The following is a 24485-nucleotide window of genomic DNA, read 5'->3' as shown; positions in this document are numbered from 1 at the left end:
TGCTCTGCGGATGATCACTGCTTTTGTACTTGGATTCCATCAGATGGAATAAAAGCCTATTATTCAACACTTTGCTGCAAGACTCCTGATTTTACAAATTGGATTATATATTTGGTAATTGGACTGATAATTTGTTGGCCTGGGCACCCACAACAAACCCTGAGGGGCCCCTGTGCTGACTGATCTTCGCTCTGAGAGGAGCATTCTCCTTCACAAACTGGACATTATTAGTTAAAGAAAATTACCCTCTTGTTATAAAAGTATTAACACCCATATGTTTCAGTTTCTGAACTAACATCCAAGGCTTCCCCTGGTTAAATTTTCAGTCCAAAATGACACAGCCACAGACCCACATCATGTTCAAATGGCCTCGAGCTGACTGGATGAAGGGCTTCTTCCGGTAGCCGAATGTCGTTCACATAGTCACCATGTCAGCCAGAGTCCATCTTACCAACAGTGTGTTGGTATATGATAGTTCTGGGGGTTTGCTGGTGCCTGGTTACTGTAATCACATCAAATGGATTGTTGTGGTGTAAGTGTTTTGTAATGTAGTTTAATGTTGTCCCTGTTCAGGGACAGCAGATGAAAATGAGCTACAGAGCAAACTCTGCCTCATCAGTTGTGATGGGCATGGTCCCTGTTAAATAAAATAAGAAAGTAAGTAAAGTAAGGTTGCGGACCGCTGTAGCCCTGTTCCTCCCCCGGTTCATGACCAAACCTTGACACATCCTGGAGCTCAAGTTGCATTACCCTGCCTCTCTAAACCAGCTCATTGTACTTTCCCTCATTTTACACTTTCTACTTCCAGCTAGCTTATTACCTCTATTGTGACCTGCTCAGCCCATTTGACTGGCTGTGATAGATTTCATATCACATTTCTGTTATATCCATTCTACCCTCACTTTACACCTTGCCAGCCAGCGGAGGATGGGCTCCCCCTCTATAGCCAGGTTCCTCCCGAGATTTCCCATTGGGGAGTTTTTTCTCACCACTTTTTGACGGTGAAAAGCATCTTAGTGACTGTCTTCTATTAAAAGCGCTATACAAATAAAATGAAAAATGTAACCTGTGTGATGGCTTGGCCATGGATGACAACTGGCCTGTGCTCGCCCACTGATGTAGGGTCAAACACCATCTCCTCCGTCTACTTCACATTTAAAATCAGATGGTTTGAGTCACACCATTGCACAAACATGTCTATCGCAGAATGCTACAAGGCTACTGCCCCTGTGCATTAGGCACAGTTCCCAGGTTGGCTGCTGGTGCTCATCTGTATTTAGTGTGAATAAAACCGGGGAGTGAACACAACCCTGAGGGCCCCTGTGCTGACTGATCTTGGCTCTGAGAGCAGCATTCTCCTTCACATACTGGACATTATTAGCCAGGGCACCATGCTGTTGTTACCTCCTCTGAACATGTCCTTAAAAGAGCCCTTGCAGTTATCTGGCCCTTTGGCTTTCTTATCAGTGTCAATCACCAACCACCAGCTGCAGCACCTCTTTACAGTCCTGTTCTGTAGGTGTGAATGAGCTCTTTACAGTCAGCACAAAAGTCCTGTTCTGTAGGTGGGAATGAGGTGTACTGTATTGTGAGGAGTACAGCTCCCCTTCATCAGAGAGTGGGGTAAAATTAAGGATTTGATAACAGTTCATAGCAGGTAGTGAATAGTGGAGATGGATGAAGACTGTAATGTGTCACAGACCTAAAACATTTGAGTATGCAGGTGGTCAGTCTTTTACCACATCAATCAGACATCCAGCATCCAGTCATCACCTGTGCCCTGATACTACAGACTCCACTGAAACCTTACATTCTGGTCAGGAAACACAAACCTGCCAACCCTAAGACTCATCAAGTTTTATCCTGCTTTTCTTTGCTGTGATAGAGGAGTAAGAAGAGAGGGATGAGACTAATGTGGACAAAGAAAGAATGCCGATGGACAGAGTAGTAAACTAAGAGAGAAAGAGCTTTTCATCATTTCACTGCATAGAGCCATAATCACTCATTCTATTTAGTTAAGGCCACAGAGAACACCGCACTACTCACCCCAGTCTCTGTAGTTTACAGTTTGGACTCATCAGTCCAGCACAGAGCAGCTTCACTCCTGAATCTCCCAGGTTATTGTTGCTGAGGTCCAGATCTCTCAGGGGTGAGTTTGATGACTGGAGAGCTGAGGCCACAATTTCACAGGACTTCTCTCTGAGGTGACAGCTGTTCAGTCTGTAAAGAAGAATGAATACATTATAGAATAAAAAGGTTAGCTAGGATGTAAAAGATAACATCTTTCAGAGTGGACAGTGAGTTAGTTTGCAATGCTGTGGGACATTTGGCACAGTTAATGGTAAGATGTAAAATATAACACACATCTGTCACAGTGGCCAGGGAGTTTACTTTTTCCTTTTGCTTTTCTGTGACAAACTTCCCACAGCATTGCAAGCTAACACAGCTAAAGGCATACACACGACATGCTCATATCCTGTGGGCTCCCTACATAAACATGCACAACAATACTGAAGACACAAAAATAAAGAAAAATCCCCCAAAATCTGATACTGTAACTGTTTGATGTTCCACTTTTTTTCGGTAGGCCTACTGCATCACCGATGTCTTCGACTGTTTTTTTTATTTTTTTCTCTGCCCTTAACAATGTTTTTAATGGCTTTCTTCACTTCAATTGGCACAATTTGACATGGGGGTGACATGGCTCAGGCAGTAAGAACAGTCGTCTGGCCGTCGGAGGGATGCCGGTTCGATCCCCTGACCGGGCTGAGTCGAAGTGTCCCTGAGCAAGACACCCAAATGCTCCTGACGAGCTGGTCGGCGCCTTGCATGGCAGCCAATCGCCGTGTGTGAGTGTGTGAGTGTGTTTACAATTCTGGTCCTAACATAAAAAAAAGCTAATAACAGAATCCATGCCACTCAAAAGGCAAGAATCAAGACTAGATACTAAAAGCTCTCACCCTTTCAGTTTTTATAGATTTGTTTTTCTACACTCAATATGCCATAATGACAAAGTGAAAACACGTTTTATAATCTTCATGATTTAGGGGCCGTGGTGGCTGCAGTTGGCTGTAGTTGCACACCGGGGACCGCGGTTCGATTCCCGGTCCTGCCAAAAAGCCAAGTTTGGCTGGCCCTCATGGAGCAGCATAATTGGCTCGCTGCTCCAGAGGGAGGGACTTGGCAGGGTCAGCGGATCGCCACATACAACTGCACCCTGGGCGCCTCGGAATCACGGTCACGAGCATGAGACTGAAAATAAATGTCATTTTAGAAAAAAGAAATCTTCATGATTATACAGAGAATCTTTCAACAATAAGCTAAACTATTGAAGTTGTCTTCTTCCCTACAGTGCTACAACTCAGTTGTAATAACATCAGTATGCATGTTGTACCAAACTGTAATATCTCTTTAAGGAATCTTCTGCTGCTGTGTTGGCTACCTGTGACGTGCTCCAGTCCACTCTCTCCTCCTCTGACCATTCGCTCATTTGTGCCTCCTCCTCACCTATTCCTCCATTTATTTACACATCCTCACCACTTCTCACTTCTATCTTTCTGTTTCTTACTGCTCTTCATTGGCAGTTGTGCTTTCTCTTCTATTTCTGTCTGCCTCCTTCTCTCTCCACTTACTTTTAACAAACTCATCTGGAGACATATTCACTTTTAAACATTTTCTCGACTGAGTTAGTTATAAACAACCTAGCTAACTTGCTACATCTCGTTTTAGATCTATCCTGTACCATTTTAATAAACTACTTCACTTTCTGAACATGATCAGCAAACCTAAACTTTAGGTTTAAAATATTAGTCAGATGAGGAGTTCCTTAACATGGATAAATTAGCAACAGACCTGTCAAAGATCCATCCATCCATTATCTTAACCTCCTTATCCTGAACAGGGTCGCAGGGGGCTGGAGCCTATCCCATCATACATTGGGCAAAAGGCAGGAATACACCCTGGACAGGTCGCCAGTCCATCGCAGGGCACACACACCATTCACTCACACACACACACACACACACACACACACTCATACCCACGGGCAATTTAGACTCTCCAATCAGCCTAACCTGCATGTCCTTGGACTGTGGGAGGAAACCCACACGAACACGGGAAGAACATGCAAACTCCACACAGAGAGGCCCCGGCCGACCGGGATTCAAACCCAGGAGTTTGCTGTGAGCTTACTGTAAGGCGGCAGTGCTACCTACTGCACCATCCATGCCGCCCCCTGTCAAAGACAGCAGGACCAAATACATGTGACAGGTGGGACATTAGGACATAGGTCTTCCCTCAGTCACCTGGTTTACAAAGACAAAGGGGATAAGTCACTTTTGCTTTTGTTACCTGCCTTGCGGTTGTGCAGAAGGGAAGCCAAGCAGCGCGGAAATTAAATTGTGCAAATAGCTCCTATGTAAGAGGTGGCGCGCCTTCAGTGTTTTTCCCTGATTTATAATTTGAGTAATTTTCATTGTATGTGTCTTTTCAATTCATGCAAACCTACTTTGGGCTGGTCCCTTGGGCAGAGTGCAATACCTAATTTGGGCAGATAGTATCTCTGTGTGATAACACTACAATTTGCAGTGTAACACTGCTTTAATTGGTTGATTGGTTGTATTTTGTTTGTTTGCCTATTTATTGTTACTTTACTATTCATTCACTACCTCTACCTGAAATTTACACAGTGTGATCTTTGAGAGTGCAGACTGCTCTGCATAGTGTTTCTGCTTCATCATTAGTAACTGTGCTGACCCAATTCTGTACATTGTAACCGTGGGACAAGTGTCCACCTCTCAGCTCCTATGAGCCATTGCCCAGTCCAACCAATGTGTTTTTATTATTATTCATGAATTGTATAAATAAACAGAGATTTGTAATTTTCTAAGAATATCAGCGTCCATCGGATTAATCTGATTAATTTGATTGAATAGCACTAGTGGAGGGCTCATCGGTGATTCTTTTAGTAGGGTTCTCTCACCCCTTATTGTAAGAGTGGTGTAAAAAAAACTCATTTACTTTAACTGTAGCTGGCGCTCAAGCTACTGCAGGCCAAATACAGAATATGCCGATGTTCGAGTAAGGAAAAAAGGAGAGGGTTTGATGAGTCAACTGATGAGCCCAGGTTAAATCCTCAGGCCCGTTTCAAAGTACAGACATACTTCCAGGTTCTTGACGTGTTTATAACACAGACCAAGGAGAGATTTGCTGATGTGAGGGAAATGGCATCAAAATATCAAGCCCTTAACCCCAAGTATTTCTTCGCCTGAGATTCAATACAATATATAAATGAGCTAGCAGCTTATTCTGGTGATGATGTCTGTGCGCCAGATGTGCACGATGAATACTGTTCCTTTCGGGACATATACGATAAAAGTTTTAAAAGTTGGCGTTGGTGACTGGTCAGGTTTTAGCCTTCCTTGTTGCTAATGACATGAATAGAGCATTCCCAAACCTTGCAGCATTGTATCGCATTTATCTCACAATTCCTGTGAGCAGTGCGCAAGCAGAGCGCTCTTTCAGCAGGCTAAAGCTATTGACAACATACCTTCACTCGACAATGACCGAGGAGCGTCTTTCACAGCTTGCACTTGTCTTTATCGGGAGAAGTGACAAAGAATATTGAATATCTGTAGGCGTGATGCATGTATGCTAGGCTATAGTGGATGTAAAATTAAACTAGAGGTGTACATTTCCTCAAGAAAATGCAGAGTGTGATTGCAGCATATCGGTGGAATATTGCTGCTACTGCTAATACTATGGTGTTTAAATGTTTACATTTACCTAATAAAGGGGTCACTGAGTGTATTTGAGCTGTATGGAGGGCAGAGGCCATTGTGACATCACAGGTTATTGTGACATCAAATCAGTGGACTATTGCCAGTACAGTTTAAATATTTGCATTTACGGGCTTAGCAGAGCATTGGTGTCTCTTCACACGGACTGGGAAGAGTCAGTCTGTCATGGATGACTGAATATATAAACCTAATAGTTTACTTTGTATGTAGTCATATTAGAGTTATTGTTCAATATCATTAAAGTGAAACATGTATCTTATGCACTTTGTAAAATAATTGTTTATTCAAGCAAAGAGATTGTTCATAAAGATTCTAACTGTGACAACAGTGTTCCCACCATTTTAAATGTGAACGTACCTATATGGACCATGGCACAGAATTCTCTATCCTCAGAAACAATGAATAAATCGGTCGGAAGCTGTTGGGGAATCGCGAAAGGAGAACTAGCAGAGTCAAATTCTGGCAGGGAGTCAGACTTGCCCTCGACTGTCTGTTTCCAGCTGTGTCGTTTCTGCATTTTAATTTTACTTTGTGGAAAAAAAGTGATATATTTTCAGGAAAAATAAATAAATATTGTAAATCAATTTCTAAAGTACTTAATGATGGCTATGAAATATCACATGTCCGGTCAGCCAAATTTCTTGTCATCTTAATTGATGAAACGTTAAACTGGAAAGATCACATACACTTTGTTACTTCTACACAGTGTGTGGAGAATAGTTTTTAAAAAACACTGAAACTAAATAAAAACTTGCTGACATTACAGGATGAACCTGGAATCCCCCCTTTCTCCCCCCTAAAGCCTTTCACTTTCAACAAAGTCATCATTTATTTGACAGTTGATCTTTGGAAATAACAATCGTGAATTAAATGAAACAAAATATATAAGTGAGGAGTTTTTGCATTTGATGCTGCTTATGTTCTGGGTTCAGAACATTAAATGAGGGCACATTGGAAATCACAATCAAATTTTCAGCTGCCTGACAATTTTATTGCACTTTATTCTGACTAGTATGAAAATATGCTGTCAATAATCTACATGAATAATGACATAATACTCACATGGCCTTCCTGCAGTTCCTGACTACTGGTACCAGTCTGGGACGACCTGGTTTTGATGTGTTGTAGGTCTTCAAGTCAAACTCATCTAGGACCTCCTCTGACATCAGTAACACAAAGGCCAGAGCTGAACATTGGTGGGCTTGCAGCTTTTTATCAGAAAGTTTTCCTGATCTCAGGGAATTCTGGATTTCCTCCACGAGTGAGTTGTCATTCAGTTCATTCAGACAGTGGAACAGATTGATGGTCCTCTCTGCTGAAGATTCGGATGTGATCTTCTTCTTAATGTACTGGACTGTTTTCTTGATGTTCTCTGATCTGCTTCCTTTCTCTGTCTGTGGGTCTGGTCCAGGGGATCTGCTTCCTGTCTGTGTCAGTAGTCCTCTAAAGAGGGGCTGAATGGAGTCCAGAGAGAGGCCGAGAAGAAATCGGAGGAAAAGGTCCAGGTGTCCGTTCTTACTCTCTAAGGCCTGATCCACTGCAGTCTCATGTAACTCAGACAGCTGCACTCTGCCACTGTGAGGTTTTGATTCTTCTGCTCTGAGCACATTTCTGTTCTCATTTACACATGAATGAAACACAAACAAGGCAGCCAGATACTCCTGAATGCTCAGATGCACAAAGCAGTAGACCTTCTCCTGACCCAACCCACGCTCCTCTTTAAAGATCTCTGTGCACACCCCAGAGTACACTGAAGCTTCACTGACATCAATGCCACTGTCTCTCAGGTCCTCTTCATAGAATATCAGATTGCCCTTTTCCAGCTGTACAAAAGCCAACTGCCCCAGTTTCAGGATGATTTCTGTATCTGATGCTGACATCTTTGGGTTTGTTTCATCACGATACTTCAGATTCTTCACATTAGTCTGAATGAGCAGGAAGTGTGTGTACATTTCAGTCAGAGTTTTGGGCAGATCTCCACTCTCTACTTTACCCAACATTGTCTCCAGAACAGTAGCAGAAATCCAGCAGAAGACTGGTATGTGACACATGATGTAGAGACTCCTGGATGATTGTATGTGTGAGATAATTCTGCTGGCTTGGTTCTGATCTCTGATTCTCTTTCTGAAGTACTCCTCCTTCTGTGGGTCATTGAACCCTCGTACCTCTGTCACCTGGTGGATGCACTCAGGAGGGATCTGATTGGCTGCTGCAGGTCGGGAGGTGATCCAGAGGAGAGCAGAGGGAAGCAGATTCCCCTGAATGAGGTTAGTCAGCAGCACATCTACTGATGATGACTCTGTTATATCACAGCAGATCTCATTGCTTTGGAAATGTAGAGGAAGTCGACATTCATCCAGACCATCAAAGATAAACACAACTTTGACATCATCACCTTCAACACTTTTGATCTCTTTCAGTTGTGGAAAGTAGTGCTGCAGAAGTTGCATCAGACTGAATGCTCCTTCCTTCTTCAGATTCAGATCTCGGAAAGGAAGAGTGAAGATGAAATCAACGTCCTGATTGGCTTTTCCTTCTGCCCAGTCCAGTATGAACTTCTGCACAGAGACGGTTTTCCCAATGCCAGCAATGCCCTTTGTAAGCACAGTTCTGATGCATTTCTCTTGTCCAGGTAAAGGCTTAAAGATGTCATTGCAGAGGATTGGAGTCTCCTGGGTGGTTTGTCTCTTGGATGCTGTCTCAATCTGTCTGACCTCGTGCTCATTATTGACCCCCCCACTTCCCCCCTCTGTGATGTAGAGCTCTGTATAGATCTCATTGAGGAGAGTTGTGTGGCCCTGCACTGCTAAACCCTCAAATATGTATTCAAACTTCTTCTTCAGATGAGTTTTCAGTTCCTGCTGGGCTCTTTTAATGGATTCATCTGAAGAGAGGAAATATGAGAAATAATTATGTTTAAAATAAGATTAAAGTTTGCAATTCAATAACAGATTAAGAAGAAAAGCAGTTTTCACAGTATTTTACACACATCAGTGTTAGAAACCTTTAACACTATTACAGACCTCTCAATGATAATCAATCACAAATAAAACTAATGAGCAAAAAGTACATACGGCTGCACTTGTAAAATAAGAATGAACACCTTCAAATACCGCCTTCAAAGGTCACATTGCCATTTTAAAATCTATTCTGCCCTGAATATGAACTCAGGACAGTCTGTCTGATGGGACAGTGCTTTAGTTACTGCACAAACTCAGGGCAGTCTCTCTGATGGCACAGTGCTTTAGTTACTGCACAAACTCAGGACAGTCTGTCTGATGGGACAGTGCTTTAGTTACTGCACAAACTCAGGACAGTCTGTCTGATGGCACAGTGTTTTAGTTACTGACTTTTGAGCACAAAGTTCCTGCATTGAATCCCCTTCAGAGACATTTAATCTTCTGTGCAATCACTACTTGAGGCTATAATTTCATTTAAATCCCTTTGTGAACATGTTTTTCCTGATGTTTTCTAGGTGTAAGATCATCAAGGTAAAGCATTATCATGAAAGTGTGAATTCTATAAATCAGAACACTGCACTGTGAGATCTGTTTGCTAAACTCATGTCAGTACTCTAATGGACACACAGTAGCAATGAGAGAGAACTTACTGTGCTGTTCATCTCTCTCCAGTGAGTCAGCGAGATCCTTGAAATAAACACATGAAGAGGTGTGCTGTATTAGTGTGAAATAAACACTCAATGCACTACAACCACAGCCTTGTCACATGGCCAGAAAAGGGACAGATAATTTGAGACACCAAACGCACAGCAGTGCCAAATGCTCATATCTGAACTGCATCTTTTGTTCCCGTTTCAAGACTTTGTAGACATATGAAGTGTGACAAATAATTAATTTTCTCAGAATTGAGTTGCTCTGTTTAATGCATTCAGTAAATGCTCAGTGAGCTGAATGCTTCTGCTTTAAATTGCTCTGTTTGGAGGCTTACTCTGCTGCTGTGTTTGAGACCAGCAAAAGGAGTCTGGACTTTCTGTGAGCCATGCAGGGCCAGGACCACTGCAGAGCTGGATTACAGATTAAGGTGTGATGTGTTGCTGTTGTCTTTTGAGGGATTAAAAAGTAGCACATTAGCTACTAGCGCTTCATGAGCACAGCCGAAAGCTTCACCTGTTGTTTCCACTCAGGATTCTCTTCCCAAACATTTATGATTTTTAATTTCAGGTCATTTTTTACCTCCTTGTGCCAAAGAAGCCAGAAATGTTTAAAAGTTCACATTAAATGTTCAAATGAAAAGCAGGTTGATTGCATGCATGCGTGAGATGAGGATGGTTATGAGTAATATTTGGCAAAGGTGGAGCATGTTTTTAATGTTAAGCACAAAAAATATTCATGATATCCATCCAAAAGACCACAGTTTCATCTTAACGTGGAAATAAAAAGAAGGTTTTAGGATTTTGAACATTTTAAAACAAATTAAAGTTACTTCAAAGCTATGCAAGAACCACTTGAAAACGAAAGAAGAGCAAGGATTGCTGCATAATCCACAACCACCTGACCTCAACCTCAATTTATGGGGACACTTGAAGACTGACAAAAACCAAGCATCCAGAAAGATCACAAGATGCTCTTTGAAAATACTACTGGAATAACATGGATCATCAGGATTTGCACAAATATGTGGAGTCCAAGACAGCTCATGTGCATGTTGCCATTAAAGCTGGGGGACATAACAAATACCAAGAAATTATGAAATGTGTGTAAATTTCAAAGATTCAAGTCTTCACTCAATTTGTTATGATGATAAAATAATTTGAAATTAAAATATTTGTTTTGAAAAAGAAAATCATGCAAAATAGAAGCATTACATCCCACAATATGTTTGAATTAAATTCACAGTACACAGAAAATAACTGATTAAAAAATAATGAAGTTATGAGGAAGAAGATCTCACACCTGTTTTGAACTCTTCTCTTCTAAAGAGCTGGACTCCAGTGACTGCAGGACCCTGTGAACAAAACATGGAGACAGAGCTTCCAGTTAAACTCACCCTCTGAGTGCAGCTCTAACTCACAGCACATCTGAATATAAAACATCCACCTACACCTGAAAGCTGACAGTGACATTGAAGTGTAATTAAACAGTTGTGTCAATTTAAACCTATTTCATTACCTTTGATCCCCTGTGACCTCTCCTCTGAAGTTGAGTGGAGGACCCATTGAACGATCACTCTTCATAGACAGACAGCTGGGTACAGTTGACCTTGCTCTTTCTACCTGGACTCTGTGAACAAAACATGGAGACAGAGCTTCCAGTTAAACTCACCCTCTGAGTGCAGCTCTAACTCACAGCACATCTGAATATGACAGAACACACCTCACATTTACCTGAAATGTTCCAGTGACATTTAAATAGAATTGAACGGAAAACAGCAATATTTTGCGAAATTCACATCTTTTAAAACTTACCCAGCAGACGAGATGTTCAATTTCATTTTCATTTTTTTTGCATTCACTGGCTCCGTTTCCATGTGAGAAAAATGTGTGAATGTCTTAGCTTAAAGACTTGAAGCCTATAGGTGTCAGTAGCCTACCTCCTTCAAAGTGAAGAAATATACCTTCCAGCAACTCTGAAGCTGTCTTATTTACACAAGTTATCATGTATATTTGAAATACACGTGCAGGAAACATTTTTTTAAATGAGAAACGTTGTTTTCGGAGAAGTTCTACCCTTTAAAACTGCCTTTAGAAGGTGCACAGATCACTGTGTTCAACCAGCGAAAGACAGAAGAGGATACACGTGTGTTCAGCGGTTACAGTTCCAACCATCTAACTTCACCAAAAACAATGTCTCGTTTTAACTTTTAACCCGCACGTAAATGGTAAATGACAGGCATTTATATAGCGCCTTTATCCAAAGCGCAGTGCAATTGATGCTTCTCATTCACCCATTCATACACACACTCACACACCCACGGCGATTGGCTGCCATGCAAGGCCCCGACCAGCTCATCAGGAGCATTCGGGGTTGGGTGTCTTGCTCAGGGACACTTCGACACCGCCCGGGCGGGGGATCGAACCGGCAACCCTCCGACTGCCAGACGACTGCTCTTACTGCCTGAACCATGTCACCCCTACATTTCGCCCCGACGTGTATTTCAAATACACAAGATACCTCATGTAAATAAGAAAGCTTCAGAGTTGCTGTAAGGTGTATCTCTTCACTTTGAAGGCTGTAGGCTACTGACACTTTTGGGCTTCAAGTCTTTATGGCAAGCTAACAGGTTATGCTAACATGGAAACAGAGCCAGTGAATGCACAAAAATGAAAATGCTATCAAACACCTCATCTAAGTCTGGGTAAGTCGGGAAAAAGGTATATTTCGCAAAATGTTGGTGTATTCCTTTAACAACTGTGTCGATTTGAACTGGTTTAATTACCTTTGATCACCTGTGAACTCTCCTCTGAAGTTGAGTGGATGAGGCATTGAACGATCACTCTTCATAGACAGACAGCTGGGTACAGGTGACCCTGCTCTTTCTACCTGGACCCTGTGAACAAAACATGGAGACAGAGCTTCCAGTTAAACTCACCCTCTGACTGCAGCTATAACTCACAGCACATCTGAATATGACATAATACACCTTACATATACCTGAAATGTTCCAGTGACATTTAAATAGAATTGAACGGAAAACAGCAATATTTTGGGAAATTCACATTTTTTACAACTTAACCAGCAAACGAGATGTTCGATTTCATTTTCATTTCCTTTGCATTCACTGGCTCCATTTCCATGTGAGCAAAATGTGTTAGCTTAGCATAAAGACTTGAAGCCTTTAGGTGTCAGTAGCCTACCTCCTTCCAAGTGAAGACATACACCTTCCAGAAACTCTGAAGCTGTCTTATTTACACAAGTTATCATGTATATTTGAAATACACGTGCAGGAAACATTTTTAAAAATGAGAAACGTTGTTTTCGGAGAAGTTCTTCGCTTTAAAACTACCTTCAGAAGGTGCACAGATCACTGTGTTCAACCAGTGGAAGACGGAAGAGGATACACGTGTGTTCAGCGGTAATAGTTCCAACCGTCTAACTTCACCAAAAACAACGTCTCTCGTTTTAAATTTTAACCCGCACGTATATTTCAAATACACAAGATACCTCATGTAAATAAGAAAGCTTCAGAGTTGCTGTAAGGTGTATTTCTTCACTTTGAAGGCTGTAGGCTACTGACATGTTTGGGCTTCGAGTCTTCATGCTAAGCTAACAGGATAAGCTAACATGGAAACAGAGTTAGTGAATGCACAAAAATGAAAATGCTGTCAAACACCTTGTCTGGGTAAGTCGGGAAAAAGGTATATTTCACAAAATGTTGGTGTATTCCTTTAACAACTGTGTCGATTAGAACTGGTTTAATTACCTTTGATCCCCTGTGACCTCTCGTCTGAGCTTGAGTGGAGGTTCCATTGAGGGATCACTCTTCATAGACAGACAGCTGGGTACAGGTGACCCTGCTCTTTCTACCTGGACCCTGTGAACAAAACATGGAGACAGAGCTTCCAGTTAAACTCACCCTCTGACTGCAGCACTAACTCACAGCACATTAAATATCTGAGTCGTGTATTTATACCTCTTTCTGTCAGTGCTGAGGGTTCCACCTTTGCTCTCTGGCTCCTCTGAGAGACTCATTTTAGAAACAGCGCCCCCTATCTCAGGAGACTGGAACACGTCAGACCAGACTAGACCACATGTGGGTTCTGACCCAAATCAGCCAACCTGTAAACACACAAAATGAGAACACACTGAACACACATATAGACACACTAACACAAACAGACAAGCACATACACAATATAGCACAGTGTTGACAGGAAGCAATTGTCCATAAACCTGGCAACATGGCTCAGGCAGTAAGAGCAGTCGTCTGGCAGTCGGAGGGTTGCCGGTTCGATCCCCCGCCTGGGCTGTGTCGAAGTGTCCCTGAGCAAGACACCTAACCTCCAAATGCTCCTGACGAGCTGGTCGGTGCCTTGCATGGCAGCCAATCGCCGTCGGTGTGTGAGTGTGTGCATGAATGGGTGAATGGAGAAGACAGCGCTTTGGATAAAGGTGCTATATAAATGCCTGCCATTTACCATTTAAACCTATACTCCACATCCATCCATCCCTGATCTAATACACTCACTTCTGGTCAGGGTCATGGGGGGGCTGGAGCCTATCCCAGCATGCACTGGGTGCGAGGCAGAAAAACACCCTGGACAGGTTGCAAATCCATCACAGAGCAACATACTATACAGTCACCTCAGTAATGTGGGGCCATTGATAATGTTGAAGAAGTGTTTCTTTATAATAAAAATAATTCCAGTGCTCAGCCATACATTGACTGTCTGACATGCAGAATGTATTTTATTAATGACTCAACCAAAATTACACATTTACATTTATACATTTATTGAGTGAAATTAGGCATCACAATTATTGCCCCCTTGCATTCAGGATGTTATACACCCTCCCCTTGCAAGGATAATGTATTTGAGACTGGAGAACACATGGGGAGGGATCTTAGACCCTTCCTCCATCCAAAATCTTTCCAGATCTTTGATATTTTCATGTGTGATTACCCAGATTTTGGGTCAAATGTCCTGGTACTTGGGTAGAGTTCATAATGCTATTACTATTAACAAGGGCCCCAGGACCAGTGAGATCAAAACAGCCCCAATACATTAACAATCCACTATCGTATCTACCCCAGGTATGATGCTCTTTTCTGTATATTAATCCTTAAATCAACACCAAACCTATGCCCAGCCAAATACCTCTAATGCCATCTCATCTGACAACAGTAGACAAGGCCATTAAGGAAATAGCTGCTTTTTTCATTGCTCCCAATAAAGCCATTCATCCTGAATCAATTCCAAATCGTATTTTTGCATGGAGGCAGTGTCTAATAGTAGAAATGATAAAATTCTTGATTGTAGCAATTAATTGTAGATTTGGAAACTTGGTGACCTGTAGATGGAACCAAGTTGTGTAATTCTCTAACTCTGGCCACTGGATTCTTGCTCACTGTACCATCTGTCTACCTGTGGATGTGGATGCGATACACTAGCGCCCTCTACTGGTGCATAGCATACACTACTGCCCTCTACTGGTGCATAGCATACACTACTGCCCTCGACTGGTGCATAACATACACTAGCCCCCTCTACTGGTGTATAACATACACTAGCCCCCTCTACTGGTGCATAGCATACACTAGCGCCCTCTACTGGTGCATAGCATACACTCGCCCCCTCTACTGGTGCATAGCATACACTAGCCCCCCCTACTGGCGCATAGCATACACTAGCCCCCTCTACTGGTGCATAGCATACACTAGCACCCTCTACTGGTGCACAGCATACACTAGCACCCTCTACTGGTGCATAGCATACACTAGCCCCCCCTACTGGTGCATCCATCCATCCATCCATTATCTGAACCCGCTTATCCTGAACAGGGTCACAGGGGGGCTGGAGCCTATCCCAGCATACATTGGGCAAAAGCCAGGAATACACCCTGGACAGGTCGCCAGTCCATCGCAGGGCGCACACACACCATTCACTCACACTCATACCCACAGGCAATTTAGACTCTCCAATCAGCCTAACCTGCATGTCTTTGGACTGTGGGAGGAAACCCACAGAAACACGGGGAGAACATGCAAACTCCGCACAGAGAGGCCCTGGCCAACAGGGATTTGAACCCAGGACCTCCTTGCTGTGAGGCAGCAGTGCTACCCACTGCACCATCCGTGCCACCAACTATATCATATATGTGAACACCAACCAATTGTTTATTTTAATTTGAGAGTTAGTTTCCTTAAAAACATTTTACCTCAGTTTTATACCCGAGTGAAACAGGAAGTCATGGAAGGCCACAACACAGTTTCGTAGGACTGAGATTAACTTCATCTCATGTCAACATGGTGGTGTTGATTTCACTTTGTTAGATTTTCTTCATCAGAATCTTCAAGGGTCAACTCCACATTTTGAGTTTTTCAACTGCACATTAGTCCATAATTACATCACATTTGACAAATATGAACAGGTTCACAAGAAAATGTCCATGGAAAACATCCAAAGACAGCGAAAACCAATTATTAATCAAAGCAGGTCATTATTTCTGAAGTAGACTCATCATAAAATGTAAAAGGATTTTTATCACATATTCTTTGTTTACAACTCAAGCATAATGCAGCCTGGCATTGACGTGGCTTTGAAAACACGCTTTCCTGCTTTGAAGCAGTGCATACACAGCTACGTACTGCCACCTTGTGGTACAAACAAGAAACGGCGTCTAATACAACTAACCACAATTCCTGCTCCTTAAGTGGCTGTTGAATTGAATATGATTGAAACAAGTAAATATGGAATATGATTCAACAGGAAAGACATGGCCACTGAGTCGTTGTGAATTGGGACTGGTTAGAGTTGGACATCAAATATGAACCCTGAAACATGTTTAACATGCTCCTGTAGACGGAAGCTGTTGGCTCATTTCAAATAATAGAAACTATGAAACTATGAAAGCTCCACACATTAATTAGCAAACCACCACCAAATTTAACATTGCAGAAATCAATTTAAGGTAATTTGTCTTAGTTCTTACTCTCACCTAACATGGAGGAACAACACAAAAAACAGTCTGCCAACTAGAGCAAAAATAAAAACAATGACATTCCACACAAGGTTCATACAAATGTTTGATAATGTATATCCAAATCCAAAACTGTTATTCTATCCATAAGTCTCAATTCAAGATAAATAGGCTTCTATCGGTGGGTGGGAAAATCTATTTCCTCAAAATATGTCTGAATTCTTTCTAGAATAATTAATCTAGATTAATACGATAAATGGCTTAGAGAATACGGCACAACGTTTTGTTTGATCATCGCACAAAAAAATTGCTCCAAAATTACGATGTTAATACATTCCAGAACAGGTGTGTTATGAGGTGGGTCCTTCCAACACGCAGGCACAAACTTTCATTTATCCATTCGGCCCATGATTCAGTTTAGTTTTTAATGATATTTATATGTTCACAACAAGTCTTCATTTTTGTGGCTCAGACTGTTCAAAGTTATGAACCGTCATATTTATGAAGAGCGGTGTTGTCTGAAAAGTAGTTCCCATGGAGATAAGGGCACAACTCCTGGATCCCCGGGGAGTTCATGTTACACTTTAATTCTACTATTCCTACCATATTAGGGCACACGTTGTTGGATTGCCAATATATCCTTATTATGCAGTAGATTAGAAAATAGTAGATTTCTTCCCAGGAGAGGGGTGCAGTGGCATTTCTGACCACTAGAGGACTCTAACAGATCAAAGGATTTAAACTTTGGCTCTGTGCTCAAGACCTTCTTTTGTGTTCGGATATGTAATAAGTACCATCTATTTTTTAGATTGGAACAAGGCTTCATGATATCCTCAAAAACAGCTAAATGAACACAACAAAAAAGTGCTGCGTCTATGATGTTATGGATCAGATAAGCCCAGCAGATATAATATGGCATGTAGCATTATTTCATAACCGCTTTTCAGACAACAGCGCGCCGTCCCTAAATATGCGCAGTCCGAGCCACAGAAATTAAGAATTGTTGCGAACATATACATATTATTAAAAAATAAATCATAGGCCTAATGGATAAATAATAGGTTGAGCCTTGATGTTGGAATTTGTTACCATCGTAATTACGAAGCTATTGACGATATTTTTCCTGAATATTAAAAGTGAGACGAACGATAAAACAAAGCGTTGTGCTGTGGAATAGGCATTTTGAGCAATGTGGCGTGTAAAACTTTACCGCACCGTTCAACATTAGGCTACCGATACAAAATTACATTCACTTCAGTTAAATCCACGGATGTTATCATTTGCTGATATTAAATCATCAAACCAATACGTAGGCAAAGCTCTGAATTTACGCCGCAGTTATTTTAAAAGTTATTTGTGTGTCACTTTAGCCTAGCCTACAAGAGGCCCGTGAGTCGTGACTTCCGTCATATATCCGACGATCCAAAATAGAAATAAAACATCAAATGTATTGGAAAAAAACATAAGCAATCTTTTTTTAATTCCTTTTTGTTTTTATCCACATGGGATTTTAAAAAATAACCTGGCATACACCTTGCTGAAATCGCACCATTTTATTGACAGTTTCCGGTTTACTGAATTAAGCGTATTATTGCGATTCAACTCAAATTCAAATTCCCAATCCTCCGCAAACCCCTTAACTTTTAGCTTCTATACTCTCCATCCCACTGCACACAGGCTACTTACTCCGTACTTTTATTCAATTTTATTTCTTCTTTTACCGCCTCTTCTTTGTCGTCCGTGTTCAAAATGACGATGAGCTTGAAATACTTTCAGTTTCTCTTTTGCATCCCCCCTTCTTTTTTTCCACTGGCTCGAGGAGGCTTTGCTACTTTTTATTGGCTGAATCATTTATTGTGTTTATTATTCAGAATAGAACATTTTAACAGACAGGTTAGGTTATATGTATTTGGTATTCTTCACAACTCGAGAATTATAACCTTTTGATGTTGGGACTTAAAGTAGGGCAGATCGCAGATGGTTGTCACACGGGTTGGTTGTCACACTGCTATAATCACTGATAATACGGCATGTAGGATTGAAAAGTTGTGGGTAGTTCTGTGGATCAAATTTGACTCAAACAAAGATGAGTCTTTGAGTCTAGACACCCGACCCCCCCCCTTCCTCCCTGAGAAGAAGTATCTTCTTCCAATATGGATTTGTACTCTCAATCCCTCTGGCACCCTCCCCCCACAGGAACTAAAACTAGCAGAACATGGACACACACACACACACACACACACACACACGCACACACACACACACACACACACACACACACACACACACATGCGCACACACACATACACACACACACACAGACACAAACACACACATTGAAAAGGAACTTTACCTGAAGGCACCCCCCCCCCCCTCTCTCTCTCTCTCTCAAATTCATTTCAAGTTGGTTTATTAGCATGACAGAACATGACAGCGTATATAAAACATTAATTTCACATTGTGCAATAATTGAACGAGCAGCATGAATGATTATAAACAAATGAAAACGAAACCATACATTAAAATAAGAACTTGAAATAATAATTTGATTGCCCTCTTTTGTATTTTGATTAATAATGGATATTGGCCTAACTCTGGTTTGTAGTTTTTCTTTGTACTTGTAAGAGATTGTTTCAATTTGGTGTTTGTCCCAATGGTCAAAATCCTGCTTTGTAAGTGGACCACGCTTCACTGCCATATGGGGCAATTGGTTCAATTACTGATTCTAATAATTTTAGCCAAATTGTGATTGGAATTTCGAATTGGATTTGATGTTTTATGGCATAGAATGCCCTGTATGCTTTCTCTTTCAGTTCAGGTTAACTTATTTTCAAACATAAATAGTTTCCCAATTGTGAATTATTAGTATTTAGTTCTTTCTTTATGTTTTGACATTTTGCACCGGACCAGGTTTCATCTTTGCGATTTTTTTTGTCTGTTTTTTGACTATTCCAATTGGGATTTTTTTGTTGTTTTTCTAAATATGTAATTAATATTTCATACTGCCTGATTGACTCCTTCTTTACTGTGAGTGTAAGTGGTGTCCAGAAAGGTGTCTAATAATGTTTGAATTTCTTGGTGCCAATTGCTTTCTGGAACTGTACTGTTTTCAGCCCATCTGTATGATTTTGGAAGTTTGAACAGCTTACTGGGCTGTGTGTGTGGTGGTTTTAGGTGATTAGTGGATTTCAACACTTCTACAAATTTATTTTTGTTTTTAAAATGAGATAAGGGTATGCATGAAGGTAATTACACTTCAATCATTATAATTAGTCATCGAACATTCATACAATAACGAGCATTGCAGATTAAACATTTAAAATGAAGTTACAATAAGAGGTTTGGAAAATGGGACTTTAACATAAACACTCTTATTTTATTGGTTTTGTTTTGTTTTAGTAATGTACCCTGCGTGATCTGTACAGTACTGAGCTCAGGAGGTGTGTGCAGGTGAGGTTGAGCAGGTGTTGGATTTCTCCCAGATCTGCGTTGCTGTTGTTGGCTGGGCCTTTCAGCGCGGCAGAATAGCTGAGCTGCTCCTGGTGTTGGTCAGGCCTGTGTGGGGTGGTGTTGGGCCTGTGTGGGGGTGGTGTTGATCAGGCCTGTGTGGGGTGGTGTTGATCAGGCCTGTGTGGGGTGGTGTTGGGCCTGTGTGGGGGTGGTGTTGGTCAGGCCTGTGTGGGGTGGTGTTGGTCAGGCCTGTGTGGGGGTGGTGTTGGGCCTGTGTGGGGGTGGTGTTGATCAGGCCTGTGTGGGGTGGTGTTGATCAGGCCTGTGTGGGGTGGTGTTGGGCCTGTGTGGGGGTGGTGTTGGTCAGGCCTGTGTGGGGTGGTGTTGGTCAGGCCTGTGTGGGGTGGTGTTGATCAGGCCTGTGTGGGGTGGTGTTGGGCCTGTGTGGGGTGGTGTTGGTCAGGCCTGTGTTGGGTGGTGTTGGTCAGGCCTGTGTGGGGTGGTGTTGGGCCTGTGTGGGGTGGTGTTGGTCAGGCCTGTGTGGGGGTAGTGTTGGTCATGCCTGTGTGGGGTGGTGTTGGGCCTGTGTGGGGTGGTGTTGGGCCTGTGTGGGGTGGTGTTGGGCCTGTGTGGGGTGGTGTTGGTCAGGCCTGTGTGGGGGTGGTGTTGGTCAGGCCTGTGTTGGGTGGTGTTGGTCAGGCCTGTGTGGGGTGGTGTTGGTCAGGCCTGTGTGGGGTGGTGTTGGGCCTGTGTGGGGTGGTGTTGGGCCTGTGTGGGGTGGTGTTGGTCAGGCCTGTGTTGGGTGGTGTTGGTCAGGCCTGTGTTGGGTGGTGTTGGTCAGGCCTGTGTGGGGTGATGTTGGGCCTGTGTGAGGTGGTGTTGGGCCTGTGTGGGGTGGTGTTGGTCAGGCCTGTATGGGGTGGTGTTGTTCAGGCCTGTGTGGGGTGTTGGTCAGGCCTGTGTGGGGTGGTGTTGTTCAGGCCTATGTGTGGGGGTGTGGATCAGGTCTGTGGGGGGCTGGTGTTGGGTCTGTCTCCCTCAGAGTAGTTTGCGTAACCAGTAGGTTTTTGTCTTGTTTGCTCGCGGTTCGGTCGGGAGACGCTGTCCCTATCTCTCCGGCATGGCGTGAGGGTTGTGTGTGTGTGTGGGTGTGTATGTGTGTGAGAGGGTGTGTGTGTGTCCCTATCTCTCGGGCATGGCGTGAGGGTTGTGTGTGTGTGTGGGTGTGTGTGTGCCCGAGCCATCGGTGACGGTGGAGGAGGTTCTCCTCGCCGCAGGACGACCAAGTTGGCCACGAAGATTTAACATATGCCTCTCGTGAGCAAAGCAGTTGTTGTGTTTTTAAAAGAAGAACAATTTGTTAACAGATTGATAGAGAGCGGTGTTTTTATCAATAATACATTTGTACAGGTGTCTCCGCTAGCTGCCCCGTCCACGCAAATTATAATTTCAGGCGTGCCTCCCTTTATTTCTAATGCAATCTGGAGCGATTAAAGCTGTTCCTCTTGGATGTAGAGACCCGAAACTTAAACATGTTCAGTCTCTTAGGAGGCGGGTGCTCCCCTACACAAGAGTAAAATGTTCTTTCAGAGTCAAACATGAGGAAGGATCGTATATGATATACGCCAGTTCCGGCAGTATTAAGTGTTTCGAGTGTGGAGACGTGGGTCATAAGCGCTTCGCTTGCCCGCGCAGACAACAGGCTCAGGGAGACGACGCAGCCGGAGCCCAGGCTGCAGGGCCTGGGGAAGGGGAAGAGGGAGAGTCCAGCGAACAGGCGCGACCGGAGGAAGTGTCGGGAGCGGGAAAAGCAGCAGCTGACTCCCGCCCCCTCCACGGGTTCCTATTGTTCTCTGCAGAACCCACCCGCCACAAGGAGCTCAGGACCAAGCAGGTCAAGGGCAAAAAGTTTTATTTCATTTATTATTGACCTACAAACACAGAGCACGCCACAAACTCGCACCAACCCCACCGTCCTTCGACTTCCCCACTCCTCCTTCAACCCCACTCTCCCCCCTCCAGTTACCCAGAGCCCGGCACAGGTAGAGCGCAAACCCGTCACACCACACGCCAAGAAAAGCACTGCTGAACTCCCCCATGACTATATCACACTTCAGTGTGTTACACTCAGGGCCCCCCTGCTACCAGGCCCCTGCCCAGGAGGGGGGAAACCCCACTCAAAGGGGAAGTCAACCAACACGGGCAGGGTCTCACGCACACACTCCCACCTTTCACTGCCACGCACACGAAAGAAACACAAAATAATAATTTTAAGGAAGGGAGGTAGTTGGCCCCCACCGCTGTGCTGAGCCTCTACCTCCCAAAACCAAAAAACAAAAAGAAAACCCACCCCCCCCCAAACGGTCTGCTGTCTCTCGCTGTGCAATACAGTCTCAGGGCCGCTGAGCTGCGCCCCGAACCACTCCTCTGTACGCTGCAGGCTGTACGCTGCAGGCTGGCTCCTCTGTACGCTGCAGGCTGGCTCCTCTGTACGCTGCAGGCTGTACGCTGCAGGCTGGCTCCCCTGTACACTGCAGGCTGGCTCCTCTGTACGCTGCAGGCTGGCTCCTCTGTACGCTGCAGGCTGGCTCCTCTGTACGCTGCAGGCTGGCTCCTCTGTACGCTGCAGGCTGTACGCTGCAGGCTGGCTCCTCTGTACGCTGCAGGCTGGCTCCTCTGTACGCTGCAGGCTGGCTCCTCTGTACGCTGCAGGCTGGCTCCTCTGTACTGTCTGCCCTCAGCGTCCTGGCGGTACCAGTGATGGTGAGCGAGCCGGCGCTGGCTCCGGTACTGGTCCGCCCGCTGTGTTGCAGCCCTCGTCAGGGCGAGTGTGGTCTCGCTGTGCTGCAGCCGCGCGGGAGACTCGGCTCCCTCCGCCCTCGTCAGGGCGAGTGTGGTCTCGCTGTGCTGCAGCCGCGCGGGAGACTCGGCTCCCTCCGCCCTCGTCAGGGCGAGTGTGGTCTCGCTGTGCTGCAGCCGCGCGGGAGACTCAGCTCCCTCCGCCCTCGTCAGGGCGAGTGTGGTCTCGCTGTGCTGCAGCCGCGCGGGAGACTCAGCTCCCTCCGCCCTCGTCAGGGCGAGTGTGGTCTCGCTGCGTCGCTCCCTGGCGGAGTCGCGCGGCCGTCGCCACGGCAGCAGTCCGGCTCCACACAGCGCCGCTCCTCCAGAAACGCCCGGCGCTCGTCCCACTCAAGAGCAGAGTCACACGTGTAGCGTCCACCTTCTCCGGGGCTGCCAGCCAGCTAACCTCCGCCAATGCGGGAGACAGCCTGAACCAAAACAAGCAAGGAAGAAAAAAGAAAACCCAAACACAACGAACTGAAAAACTAACATTCTGTTCACGGAACCCAACATTCAACCCCCGGCGTCTCTCTGGCGTCTGCCCCTTACCTGCTTCTTTTAAACCCCGTTTCATTAGGCAAACAGGAAACAGCTGCATCACGCCCCCAAACCCGGCAGCCGACACGTCACACGCGTGGATCAATGTGCATGCCCAGCCCCACTTAATTGATCTGACATTTGTATAATCACTATAATAATAATAATAATCACTAGCCACAGCCACAGACTGTAAGTGTATCCTGAGGATTTTACTGTGCCCAAGTACAGGACTGCAGTTTAAACTCAGGTAAAACTAAAGTAACTGCTTGGGACACAAACCCATGGAGTTGTGTACCCTACATGTGCCTTTAATGGTCCTCACTGCATAATGGCCTTCCTAAGTCATTTGTAAATTGTGTCTCTACTCTGTGGTCACTGTGCCAGTGTATTTAGTTTTGTACTTTGTTTTTATTTCTTCTTGTTGTGCATTTTTGTTCACCACTCGACCATCACAAATAGGGCTCAGTCATTTTAATATTTTCTTTTCATTTTAATGTCGACCTTTGATGTTAATGAGCTTAAATAAAGTATATAATAATAATAATAATAATAATAATAATAGCAATGATAATAATAATCATAGTAATAATAATAATAATAATAATAATAATAATAATAATAATATAATAGTAATAATCCATCCATCCATCCATCCATTAACATGCAAACTCCACACAGAGAGGCCCCGGCCGATGGGGATTCAAACCCAGGACCTCCTGGTGAGGTGGCAGGACAGGTCTTTAGCAGACCCAGGACCTCCTTGTGAGGTGGCAGGACAGGTCTTTAGCAGACCCAGGACCTCCTTGTGAGGTGGCAGGACAGGTCTTTAGCAGATCCAGAGGCTCCCTGCCTCCTCACCGCTCCTATGACTGTGCCATCGAGCTCCATCCCGGCACCCCTCCCCCTAGAGGTTACCCACATCCGTCAAGTGTTTCTTTGCCTCCTGGAGATCCGTCTCCATCAAAGCCAAGAAGTGTGAGCTTCACCTTCTGTCCAGGTTCTGAGCTTTGTCGTCTCCAGGGGGTTAGGGTTTCCAGCTGGAAATGGATCCGCTGTCGAGAATCGGCCCCTTTCTACCAATCGCAAGGAGCTTCAACGCCTCCTTGGGTTCGCCAGTTTCTACCAGGGGTTCATCCAGAACTACAGCTCTGTCGCCACTCCCCTGTCAGCCCTGACCTCCGGCAAGGTCACCGTCTGCTGGACCTGCTGCCAACTCAGCCTTCAGAGAGCTGAAGAGGCACTTCTCCTGTCCTGACCG

General features: G+C 44.1%; 1 pseudogene; it reads right to left on the bottom strand.

The window, feature by feature from the left end:
* Positions 1-18184, bottom strand: part of LOC133118956 (NACHT, LRR and PYD domains-containing protein 3-like) — a 179462-nt pseudogene extending 161278 nt beyond the window's left edge.
* Between the last annotated feature and the right edge of the window lie 6301 nt (positions 18185-24485).

The sequence above is a fragment of the Conger conger genome, chromosome 19, assembly GCF_963514075.1.
Source record: "Conger conger chromosome 19, fConCon1.1, whole genome shotgun sequence".
NCBI classification, from domain to species: domain Eukaryota; kingdom Metazoa; phylum Chordata; class Actinopteri; order Anguilliformes; family Congridae; genus Conger; species Conger conger.
This window is presented reverse-complemented; position numbering and strand designations above follow the sequence as displayed.